This window comes from Bombina bombina, chromosome 3 (assembly GCF_027579735.1).
Source record: "Bombina bombina isolate aBomBom1 chromosome 3, aBomBom1.pri, whole genome shotgun sequence".
NCBI lineage: Eukaryota > Metazoa > Chordata > Amphibia > Anura > Bombinatoridae > Bombina > Bombina bombina.
The window spans coordinates 970,329,733-970,341,795 of NC_069501.1; the positions used below are offsets into that span (position 1 = coordinate 970,329,733).

General features: G+C 35.4%; 1 protein-coding gene across 3 annotated transcripts in view; it reads right to left on the minus strand.

Moving 5' to 3' along the window:
* NCKAP5L (NCK associated protein 5 like) overlaps positions 1 to 12,063 on the minus strand; it is a 235,375-nt gene that overhangs the window by 205,839 nt on the left and 17,473 nt on the right. For all 3 annotated transcript variants that reach the window (XM_053708047.1, XM_053708046.1, XM_053708052.1), the window contains exon 2: positions 9,859 to 9,899. The gene's annotated coding sequence lies outside the window, so the exon portion shown is untranslated. The remainder of the gene's footprint in view (positions 1 to 9,858; positions 9,900 to 12,063) is intronic.

Consider the following 12,063-nt stretch of genomic DNA (forward strand, 5'->3'; position numbering starts at 1 on the left):
CAACAGTTCTATCTCACTGAATCTCTATTTGAAGACTTACTGCAAAAACCCCTCTTGGGGGAAGGTGACACAAATAAAATCAAATACACATCTGCACTGCTGGCTAAACAGGAAATATGCTGTTTTAAAGACTCTTACAACTCCTCATGGATTGACCCCATGTGGAGCAATAAAGGCCTTGGAAAACACAGACAAATGCTAAGGTGTGACTCTGGAAGTTCACGTAAGCAGACAGCAAATAAACATTTTTTTTTTCTCTCTCTGTTTAAATACATGCCCCAGAATGTATTAAATATAGAAATTTGGGAAATTGTCTAAATTCTATATTATTATTACATGGGTATTTGCTAAGCTTGGGAGGTAACTGTTTTAGTCAGTCAAAAATGTGTAATAACCTCTGTTTTTGCTTATATTTTTCAGACAGATAAATTCAGATATACATAGAAATGATATATATGTTTTGAAAACACAAAAGATCTTACTTAGCCTCTGTGTTTTTAAGAATATAAATAAATACTTATGGACCATACACATACTAATGATTGGATCATCTCTAATAATTATTTCTATTTTTATTGCAGACAACCATTGGTCATGAGCATCAATCTTAGAAAGAGACGGAATGCCGCATGAAATGTATTAAGTCATATCATATAAACATACAAATAAATGTTTATAAAGTTTCACATACATCTTTTAAAATATAGTGAGATGAAAATATGGAAGTTACTTTGATGTGATATGACTATGAGATATATATTTGATGTGATATAACTATGAAATATAAGTTATTTTAATATAATGTTAGATATGTGATGTTTCATATCAAAATGATCAGAAAATTCATTAAGATATAACTTATCCAAAACAAATATTATGAATAGTTGTCGCAGTAAATTATGATAAAAATTAATAACCATTTCATAGAAATACTGACTTAAGCTGTTTCAAATGTTGCTGTGTCTGTTTGTGCTGCCACCTGGTGTTATGTTGCGAGAACTACAGCCAGAAGGTTCTCTCTGGCTGTTAAAAATGAAATTTCCAAGGGCCAATCCGATTTAGACTTCCCAGATAACCAATGGGAAGGTCAGCTCCCGCAGGGCCACCCACAATTTACCAGTGATGGGAAAACCAAATAAAAAGTGAATGCAATGGAGAGAAAAGGAGATTTTCTGCTGAAGCTAAAACTTGTAACTGGTTCCCGCTGGTGTGAGATACCACTTTACTTGAGCAAAGCGAATCTACCCTTCTCATTGATTGCGATATACACTTATTGGTGATCTGAGGTAAAATAATTCCTACCAAGGAACATCGGATATCGACTGCTTTTTACTTTGGTAACGTATTCAAAGTTTTGTAAGATAAGTTATATGCATAGTTAATTTGTATTTAATAGATTTAAAGAAGCAGTGTGTTTTTCTCAAGTTAGCATTTCACAGCCTATATACATATATTGTTTAAATCTGCGTCTGATTGGCTAAGTAACTCATCTATACAAGTTCTGGTATTGTCAGTTAATTTTGTATTAGGATAAATTGCAATTAAATAGCAGAATATATATTATCCTATTGTTTTATAAACACTGTTTAGAATTGTATTGCTTGGATGTTAAAGGTTTTTAGTCCCATTGTGTTAAATAAATAAAAGGCTAAATTGTGAAGGTATATTTTTCTGGGTTTTGTAAGAAGGATAGCATATCTTAAGAGTTGGTTTAAACGCATATACATTTTGTTTCATTTCCTTTTATTGCAAATATACTTCAATATGTTTATGGATATTAACTAAATAAAAGAATTCAGATATTTATATTAATTGTATGGTCTAGTAGGTGCATGGTTGATAAGGGTTTCTACTTCTTTGTATTGTGTTTATAACCCTGCCATAAACTTATATATATTATTTGGATAGCACTACTAAGATTTTCATAAATATACTGACAAATAGTAGTACATTAGCAGGAGTAGAGACAGCCCCATAACCTTAGGGATTTTTGTCCCAAAAAACTCTAATCTGTCAGATGGCACAGGATATAATTTGCTTAAACGTCTAGAAGGAGTAAATAAATTACCCAAATTATTCCATTCCCTGGAAATTACTTCAGAAATAACATCAGGGAGATAAAACACTTCTGGAATAACTACAGGAGATTTAAAAACCTTATTTAAACGTTTACATTTAGTATCAAGAGGACCAGAATCCTCTATTTCTAATGCAAATAACACTTCTTTAAGTAAAGAACGAATAAAATCCATCTTGAACAAATACAAAGATTTATCAGCATCAACCTCTGAGACAGAAACCTCTGAACCAGAAGAACCATTATCAGTATCAGAATGATGATGTTCATTTAAAAATTCATCTGAAAAAAGAGAAGTTTTAAAAAAGACTTTTATGTATACTAGAAGGAGAAATAACAGACATAGCCTTCTTAATGGATTTAAAAAATAAAATCTCTTATGTTATCAGGAACACTCTGAAAATTAGATGTTGACGGAACAGCAACAGGTAATGTAACAGTACTAAAGGAAATTTTATCTGCATTAATAAGTTTGACATGACATGCAATACAAATAACAGCTGGAGAAACAGATACCAAAAGTTTATAGCAGATACACTTAGCTTGGTAGCTCCAGCACTGTGCAGTGATTTTCCTGAAGTATCTTCTGACTCAGATGCAACGTGGAACATCTTGCAATATGTAAAAGAAAAAAACAACATATAAAGCAAAATTGATCAAATTCCTTAAATGACAGTTTCAGGAATGGGAAAAAAATGCCAGTGAACAAGCTTCTAGCAACCAGAAGCAATAAATAATGAGACTTAAATAATGTGGAGACAAAAATGACGCCCATATTTTTTAGCGCCAAAAAAGACGCCCACATTATTTGGCGCCAAAAATGACGCCACATCCGGAACGCCGACATTTTTTACGCAAAAAAAAGTCAAAAAATGACGCAACTTCCGGCGACACGTATGACGCCGGAAACAGAAAAAAAAATTTGCGCCAAAAAAGTCTGCGCCAAGAATGACGCAATAAAATGAAGCATTTTCTGCCCCTGCGAGCCTAACAGCCCACAGGGAAAAAGTCAAATTTTTTAAGGTAAGAAAAAATGATTGAAACAAATGCATTTATCCCAAATATGAAACTGACTGTCTGAAAAATAAGGAAAGTTGAACATTCTGAGTCAAGGCAAATAAATGTTTGAATACATATATTTAGAACTTTATAAATAAAGTGCCCAACCATAGCTTAGAGTGTCACAGAAAATAAGATTTTCTTACCCCAGGACACTCATCTACATGTTTGTAGAAAGCCAAACCAGTACTGAAACGAGAATCAGCAGAGGTAATGGTATATATAAGAGTATATCGTCGATCTGAAAAGGGAGGTAAGAGATGAATCTCTACGACCGATAACAGAGAACCTATGAAATAGACCCCGTAGAAGGAGATCACTGCATTCAAATAGGCAATACTCTCCTCACATCCCTCTGACATTCACTGCACGCTGAGAGGAAAACCGGGCTCCAACTTGCTGCGGAGCGCATATCAACGTAGAATCTAGCACAAACTTACTTCACCACCTCCATCGGAGGCAAAGTTTGTAAAACTGAATTGTGGGTGTGGTGAGGGGTGTATTTATAGGCATTTTAAGGTTTGGGAAACTTTGCCCCTCCTGGTAGGAATGTATATCCCATACGTCACTAGCTCATGGACTCTTGCTAATTACATGAAAGAAAATATGAATCTAGAAACACTCCCTGGGAATCTCGGCTGCCGGCTAGGCTACTCCCTGGGAATCTCGGCTGCCGGCTAGGCTACTCCCTGGGAATCTCGGCTGCCGGCTAGGCTACTCCCTGGGAATCTCGGCTGCCGGCTAGGCTACTCCCTGGGAATCTCGGCTGCCGGCTAGGCTACTCCCTGGGAATCTCGGCTTAATGCCATGAAAACCTGATATTAGGGTGTCGGTGGTTATTTTTTTTTCTTTCTTTGCTGTTTTGACTTTTTAGATAGTTCTGGTACAGAGTTGTAAACTTATGGGGCCACTGGCTTTTACTACCTACTTTTGGTTCAACAAGATAAGGAGGGGGGGTGTAGTTCTTCTCAATACAGTGATTTTTAGGAAACCAACCTGTGGTCGATCATGAGTAACACTAAGATTTTTTAAGGATGTCATGTTTGGTATCAAAATAATCCTCATGATGTCACAATGGGATTGTTAATAAGGGTATGCGCACTGGATATGCATACCTAAAATTATAAAGTTATCCTATAATTTTAGCCAGGGTTTATACTGTGGTTTATGGTGTACTATAAAAAAGTGGTGGCTACCTTCCTTGCCCACTCTGGAAGGAGCCTAGTCAGAAACCTTATCTTAGGAGAAAAAAAAATAAAATTATGTATTTAAATGGTGAATTCAGCAAAATAATATGGTCTTTTACATGGGAAGCTAGAAAGTGTGCATGACCATTCTTCATTCCATTTCCCACAGACTATTCTGGTAAAGTTATAGGTTCTGTTATATTCGTCCTTTTTGTTTTAAAATCTGTTGCTTTGTGTATTTGTTTGTATACACCCACACACGTTATGACTCAAGTTCATAATAAATGTTCCATTAATAAGATTTTGACTTTGGTAATGTAGTTCCAATATTAGACAAAGAGATTAGTAATAACAGTATTGTGTTTTTTAGACTGATGTTTGCCAAATTGTGTTATGGGGATTTTTAAATCTGTTAGTCTGGGTTTTTCCCATATAATAATCCTAAAGTGGTGGCAGCAGAGATAGTTTAGTGTGGGTGGCATTAAAGGGGTGTTCGGGCATTTTTTCTAGGTCTAGTAACACTTGTACCCACTAAACAGAGTCACAGGCTTGCCTGGAGTGGTTAAAGGGACAGTAAAGTCAAAACTAAAATTTCATGATTCAGATAGGGCATGCAATTTTAAACAACTTTCCAATTTACTTTTATCATCAAATTTGCTTTGTTCCCTTGGTGTTATTTTTGAAAAGCTAAACCTAGCTAGGCTCAAACTGATTTCTAAACAGTTGAAAACCGCCTCCTAGCTCAGAGCATTTTGAAAGTTTTTCACAGTTAGACTGTGCTAGTTCACATGTGTCATATAGATAACATTGTGCTCACTCCCATGAAGTTATTTAGGAGTCTTCACTGATTGACTACACTGCATGTCTGTCAAAGGCACTTAGATAAGGAGGCTGTCTGCAAAGGCTTAGATACAAGGTAATCACAGAGGTAAAAAGCATATTAATATAACTGTGTTGGTTATGCAAAAACGGGGAATGGGTGATAAAGGGATTATCTATCTTTTTAAATAAGAAAATTTTTGGTGTAGACTGTCCCTTTAAAGGGACAGTCTAAACCAAATTTTTGATTGTTTAAAAAGATACATAATCCCTTTATTACCCATTCCCCAGTTTTGCATAACCAGCACTTTTATAGTAATACATGTTTTACCTCTGTGATTACCTTGTATCTAAACCTCTGCAGACTTCCCCCTTATCTCAGCTTTTTAGTCAATCAGTGCTGATTCATAAATAACTCAACAGGAGTGAGCACAATGTTACCTATATGACACACATGAACTATCAGTTTTTAAAGGTAAAAAACTGTCAAAATGCACTGAGATAAGAGGTGGCCTTCAGGGGCTTAGAAATTAGCACAAGCCAACCTAGGTTTAGCTTTCAACAAGGAATACCAAGCGAACAAAGCAAATTTGATGATAAAAGTAAATTGGAAAGTGGTTTAAAATGGCATGCCTTATTATCATCATCATGTATTTGTAGAGCGCCAACAGATCCTGCAGTGCTATAAACATATGCGGTATACAAGATACAATTTATAGGGATCAGATGGGTAGAGGGCCCTGCCGAGAGTTGCACCGTTGTAGTCGGCTCTTATGAAGGCAGTCAACAAACAGCTGGGTTCATGGACTTACATGCTAAGGGGTTCAAGGGGAAAGCAATGGAGTTAGGAAAGATTAGTGTAGGTTGTATGCATCCCTGAATAGTAGAGTCTTTAGGGAGCGCTTGAAGCTGTTAAAACTAGGGGAGTCTTGTGGAGTGAGCCAGGGAGTTCCACAAGATGGGAGACAGTCTGGAGAAGTCCTGTAAACGGGAATGTGAGGAAGTAACAAGAGAGAAGGAGATTGTGCCCAGAGTGAAGGGGACGGGAGGGAGAGTATCTGGAGACAAAGTCTGAAATGTGTGTGGGGGGGGGGGGGGGGGAGAAACAGTGCAGTTGAAGGCTTTGTATCATCCAAGTTTTATTTTAACTTTACTGTTCCATGAAGGTGGAGAGGGTTAGTTAAACCTTTCTGTGAATAACTGGCGACTGTTGCAGGGCTGGTGAACCCAGTAAGTCACACAAAGCATTACTGGAGTTTTAAGGCGATAAATATGCAAAATACTAATTATTTAGCATTATTTTAAATGTCAGACCAAGTCTGTCCTTTAGGCAGGGCAAGAGGGGAACCTGCGATGTTCACCCTATATAAAGTTTATAAAGAAATGTTCATAGTATCAAGAGGTGTAAAATAGTCTAATTCTTTATATAAAAGACACTAAATGTTAGGACAAGGATGGGCCATACAGGGAGCTTGGCTGAGTGGCCCCACAAATCTGCCTCAACCTGAGCCCCCACTAATGCGAATATTGGCCTCACGTCGAACTAATGAGAAACAAAAATACACTGACTGATCTAAGAGGCTGGTGAGACAAGACTGCATCTCATGGACAAATCAGTGAATTCTTAAAAAGGGATAGTGAAGTCAAGATGATTAAACTCATGATTCAGATAGGGCATACAATTTTAAACAACTTTCTAACTTACTTTTATCATCAAATTTGTTTTGTTAATTTGGTATTCTTTTTTGAAAGCTAAACCTAGGTAGGCTCAAACTGATTTCTAAACCGTTGAAGGCTGCCATTTGTCTCAGTACATTTTGACAATTTTTCACAATTAGACAGTGTCCTTTATTTAGTTGAAAATATTGGGAATATGCAGCCAATCAAGTTATGCAACTCTATAGGGTTTATATAGCCTAGCTGCATCTAATGAGAGCACCTCAGCATCTGATCCTTTCAACACTGTTACGTTGTAGTTTTTTTTTTTTTTTTCTTATATTAATAAATATATTGAGTAATTCTCAATCTCAGCACTATGGAATCAGAACAATGTAAAATGTTACAAGTAAACTATGCACATTTCTGGATGCTAACACGTGCTACTGGTGCCCATAGTGAGTTAAAGGGACATGAAACCCTATTTTTTTATTTCATGATTCAGATTTTAAACAACTTTCCAATTTACTTCTACTATCAGATTTGCTTACATCTGTTTCATATTTGTTGAAGGAGCAGTAATGCCCTACTGGGAGCTAGCTGAACACTGAGTGGAGCTAATGACAAAGAAGCAAATATGTGCATATCCAAATCAGCTAGTTCCCAGCAGTGCATTGATGCTCCTGAGTCTATTTAAGTATGCTTTTCAACAAAAGACATCAAGAAAAAAGCAAAAATATATAATGGAAGTAACTTGGAAATTGTTTAAAATTGCACTCTATCTAAATCCTGAACATTTGATTTCGACTTTACTGTCCCTTTAAGTAACTGCTGTGTGTACATTGGCACTGTGATACTTTATGTGAAAGTAAGGACTATACTGCTTATAATGAGAGGTCCAAAGTATGTGTTGGTCTAGATTTGCTTAAAAGGGTGGCACAGGTACCTTGTAAACTCAGAAATTGGCGCACGGTATTAATATTTTTACATCAACCACGCGATTATCTGGACATTCATGTGACCATCACCTTTCAAAGAGTTTCTTTACTTTCCAAAAACGGGATCCAAGCTTCAAAGTTTCAAGTGTTATGAGCTTTACCGACCATGTCCAGCATGACGCTATGAACAGGTTTATCAGTATTGGGCGCATATGACTATGTGTTTATAGGATATTAAAGGATTGTTTTTTCCTCTTTGATGCATCTAAAAAGGTCATTTTAAAAGTACAAGGACCAGTTGTACACAAATATGCACATCCACTTAGCTTTAAAATCAAAACAAACAACTATTCTTATTTTCAATGCAATTCACCTCCAAATAGTAAGGTTTTTATATGCATGATAGAACTCATTAGGCCTTACTGTGCCTTTTAAAACAGACAGTAAAGTAAAAAGCAAAATCAAACTTCATGGCTGCAGTATTTGCAACAATGTTTATAGCAATATTATACATTGTAAGATACACACACATAAACACATACACACACTTTGAATACTTTTGCAAAATAGTTAAAAGCAGCTGCAAAAATACAGTGATCTGTTTCCTTGTCTGTTCTTGATACACTTTTTCTCATTAATTTACCTTTCTACAAATGCATTCAATGTTTTTTGTCTTCCTTTGATGTTGCATCAGACATCCACAGGTCAAGGCGTAATTGCTTCCTTGCTGTGACAGAAAATAGGCCACGCTGATAGACACAGATCATACAAATCTTCTGTAACTGGCCATATGAACAGGCAATTCTTTACATTTAGGTTAGCCTTGTTTAAAAGGGACAAGAAAGTCAAATTGAATAAGAAGCTTTTTGCCAATCAAGTTCTAATTTAAAAAATGCTCCTTATAAAGGTTATTTTTCATAACTTTTTGTGATCAGTTTTACTGCACATGCAGCCACTGAGAGAGGAAGGTCGTGCACATGCTCTTAGCACAAGAGATCTCACACAATAGCTTAATAGCTCCCCATTTAAAATCAATGCAAGTTCACTGATTTAAAATGTTTAATTCAATTATAAACAGTCGAAAATAAATAAAAGTCCTGTGATAACTTAACATTTTTCAAATGCATTTCAGCCCATAAAACGACCAACTACACCTTGCACAGGGAAAATTTGTCACCTATATTTTAATTAATGAAAAACATGTTTTGAGCAGTTTATCAAGGGATTTGCCTAAATTTTAATTTGCGCATGCGCACAAAACGTGCATACACCAAAGCATGATGTGTACACACAAATTATCACAGCACATATTTTGTAATTAAACAATTCCTGCTTGTGTTAAATAAACACCTCCTAGAGAGGCCAAAAAGCAATTTGTAACCAAGGTTTCCTAAATGCTGCAAATTGCCTAAACCATCTATTTGTATAAGTTAAAATCATAATACCACAAGCATTTCAAACTCCATTGAAGAACCCCACCTTCAATAAACTAGCCATTCTTAAAAGGACCTTTTGTTAATGAATTATGAACATTTCATTTTAACTCTACTGTCCATTTAAAACAAAGGAACCCTAACCAGGTCTCTCTGATTGAATCTTATAAAAATGTTTCACTATATAGACAGTGAACAAACTAGAGCAAGAGTTATCATTGATGTTCTCCTATATAGGTGTCTAAATATACGCTTGAGAATCAGCACCCTCATTTATTTAAAAATGTGTCTCAGTTCGCGCTTGCATAGGCACACAGGAACTTTTTTAAAGAGGGTTAAATTCGATTTTCCAAGTCGTATTTTTATAGTACACCTTATCAAATCCATTAGTTACTTACTTTTTTGAGCCTATAGAGAACTTAAAATTCTCCTACAAATGTGTGCCCTTAAGTTGCCCATAAGTACTGTGGCGAACAGCATTAGAAATAATTACTTACTTCGCCTGAGCTTGCCTTTTCAAAAAAGCACAAAAAGAATTTAAAAAAAAAATAAAAAATTTGGGCGCACGGATGCACTCCTCCAGAGGCACACATAGAATAAAAAAGGGGAATTGTGATAGCGCTGGATAAATCTTGCTCTAATTGTTAGATTGCACAAGTAGGTAATTTCATAATATGTAGAATACTTACCTTAAAAAGATTTTGCTTCTAGGTCAAAAGTTGTGTCATACCTGCAATAAAGGGAGACACATGAAGCAATTTGTCAACTAGATGATGTTTAACAGAACATATTATCTAGCTAAAAGTATATTTTTCTTTATTTGCTGTGGTCATTTAAAGTTAGTGTTGCCAGAGTATTTTTTCAGGATGTCTAGTAAACTCTACGTAAAAATGCTGGTCAATTAAATGTCAAGCTTTTTAAAGTCCCCTGAGTTTCAGTTAAATTTAAAAGCCCCCCTATACCAGAGTCTATGCAATACAAATATGGTCCAAAAAGAAGCTACACTGTGCATCCACTACTATGTATGTTGCTGGCAGCCAATACGGGTAAAAAAACACAACTTTTTTTTTTAGATGTTGCTGGCAGTCTAGGGGGTGATAATTGCTTCTATGTGTACGTCTGACAGTCAGAGGGGGTTAAATCGCTACTGTGCATGTGTGTTACTGGCAGCCAAATAGTAAAACATTAATTTGTAAGTTACTGGCAGCCAAGGAGATAACATGACTGTTCAGTAGTGAAAATATCCATGGTGGGGTCATGGGTGTGTGTGTGTGTCCCCCAAAACGTCTTTTTTTGTTTAATCATTTTTGGACTTTATATTATAACTTTCTGCACCCTGGTACCTGATGACTGGTTGGGCGAGAGTGATTTCTCCTGGAAATATATATAGGGGGACAACACCACATTTTCAAAGTTACAGTACATTCAAGTTGTTTTTTCAGTGGTCAACAAATCTGTTCAAATTTTAGGAGCCAGACATGTTTTTAGAAGCCACAGTGGTATTCATATATAAAAAATATATGGTGTCAAGTCCTGATAGAGATAGACAGAGATTATATATATATATATATATATATATATATATATATATATATATATATATATATATATATATATATATATATATATATATATATTTTTTTTTTTTTATACCCCCATCTCTAGTAGGTCAAATACATACCGTAAGTCAAAGCTGGTAAACAATTTAAAATGCTTACTTGTAAGGTCAAGAAAAGAAAGTTTGTGTTGACTACAGTTTTACATTCTCTAAATAACACCACAACAGAATTACATCTCAGCTGTCCCTTTATCTGAGAGATGGACAAACTTAAAAAAAAAATAAATAAAAAAAAAAAAAGGTACATTAAATACTAAATCAATGCTAAATAGAATGATTTATTCAAAGAAAGGTTAACATGAGAATTATATGTAGTTGGATTTTACAAATTATATTGGTTATTTTTAAAAATAAAAATGATGAAGTTGAATGGTCTATAAAGAAAGGGGTACCACCACTATGTTACCTTGGTTTCCTTCTCTGAGGCCAATTAGGGAACATAATAGGTCCCTAGAGTGGGCAACCAATAACTGTAATACAGTAGTGTTATGGGTAAAATACCAGTCTCTACTAGTCCCACATTTAGAAGAGAGTTACTAACTTTTTTAATAGTAAATCTCACTGGCATTCTTAAAACCCATGGTAACAATCCACTGCCTTTCTGTTCTTTGTCCATAAGAGAATATGTTTGTTCTGTGGTGAATGTATTTATAGACAATGGAGTATATATAAAATTCTAAGCAAATAAAAGGTACGTCAGGATATACAGTGTAATGGACTTCATTATAAAATGCTCTTTAGTTCTTTAAAAAATATGGAAGGAATGATACAGGTTAAGGTTTGCAGCAAGAGCATCTGTTTCTACCAACAAAATGAGATAGTTATGTAGATAAAGAATACGGAAAATACATAACACAAATAGCTGGAAATAAAATAATTGCGTCATTCTAACATCTGCAACTTCCTTGGCTCCTTAAATAAGGGAGTTTATTCCTCGTGCTATTTTTCAGGCATTCCTTTGCTAACCACATTTCAACACACATTCCCCAAACACAAACTGCAGCATCCCTTTCAACAAACATTTAGAATTTTCATTATTCTTCATAAACCAAAGAATCTACACCCCAAGACCAAATGTAATAAATGTCTATGAAGAATAAAGAGAGACCGATTCCATTCCAGCACAACACATTTGGTTTCTAATTAAAACAGTGTTTTTTTGTTTGTTTGTTTTTAAGACTAGCGACTCTGCACTATGTGTTTATTCCCCGCAAAGTGGTTAAGCACACAGCAGAAGTGCTGCTCGGGTCCCACAGAGCACTGCTGGTCCCGAGCA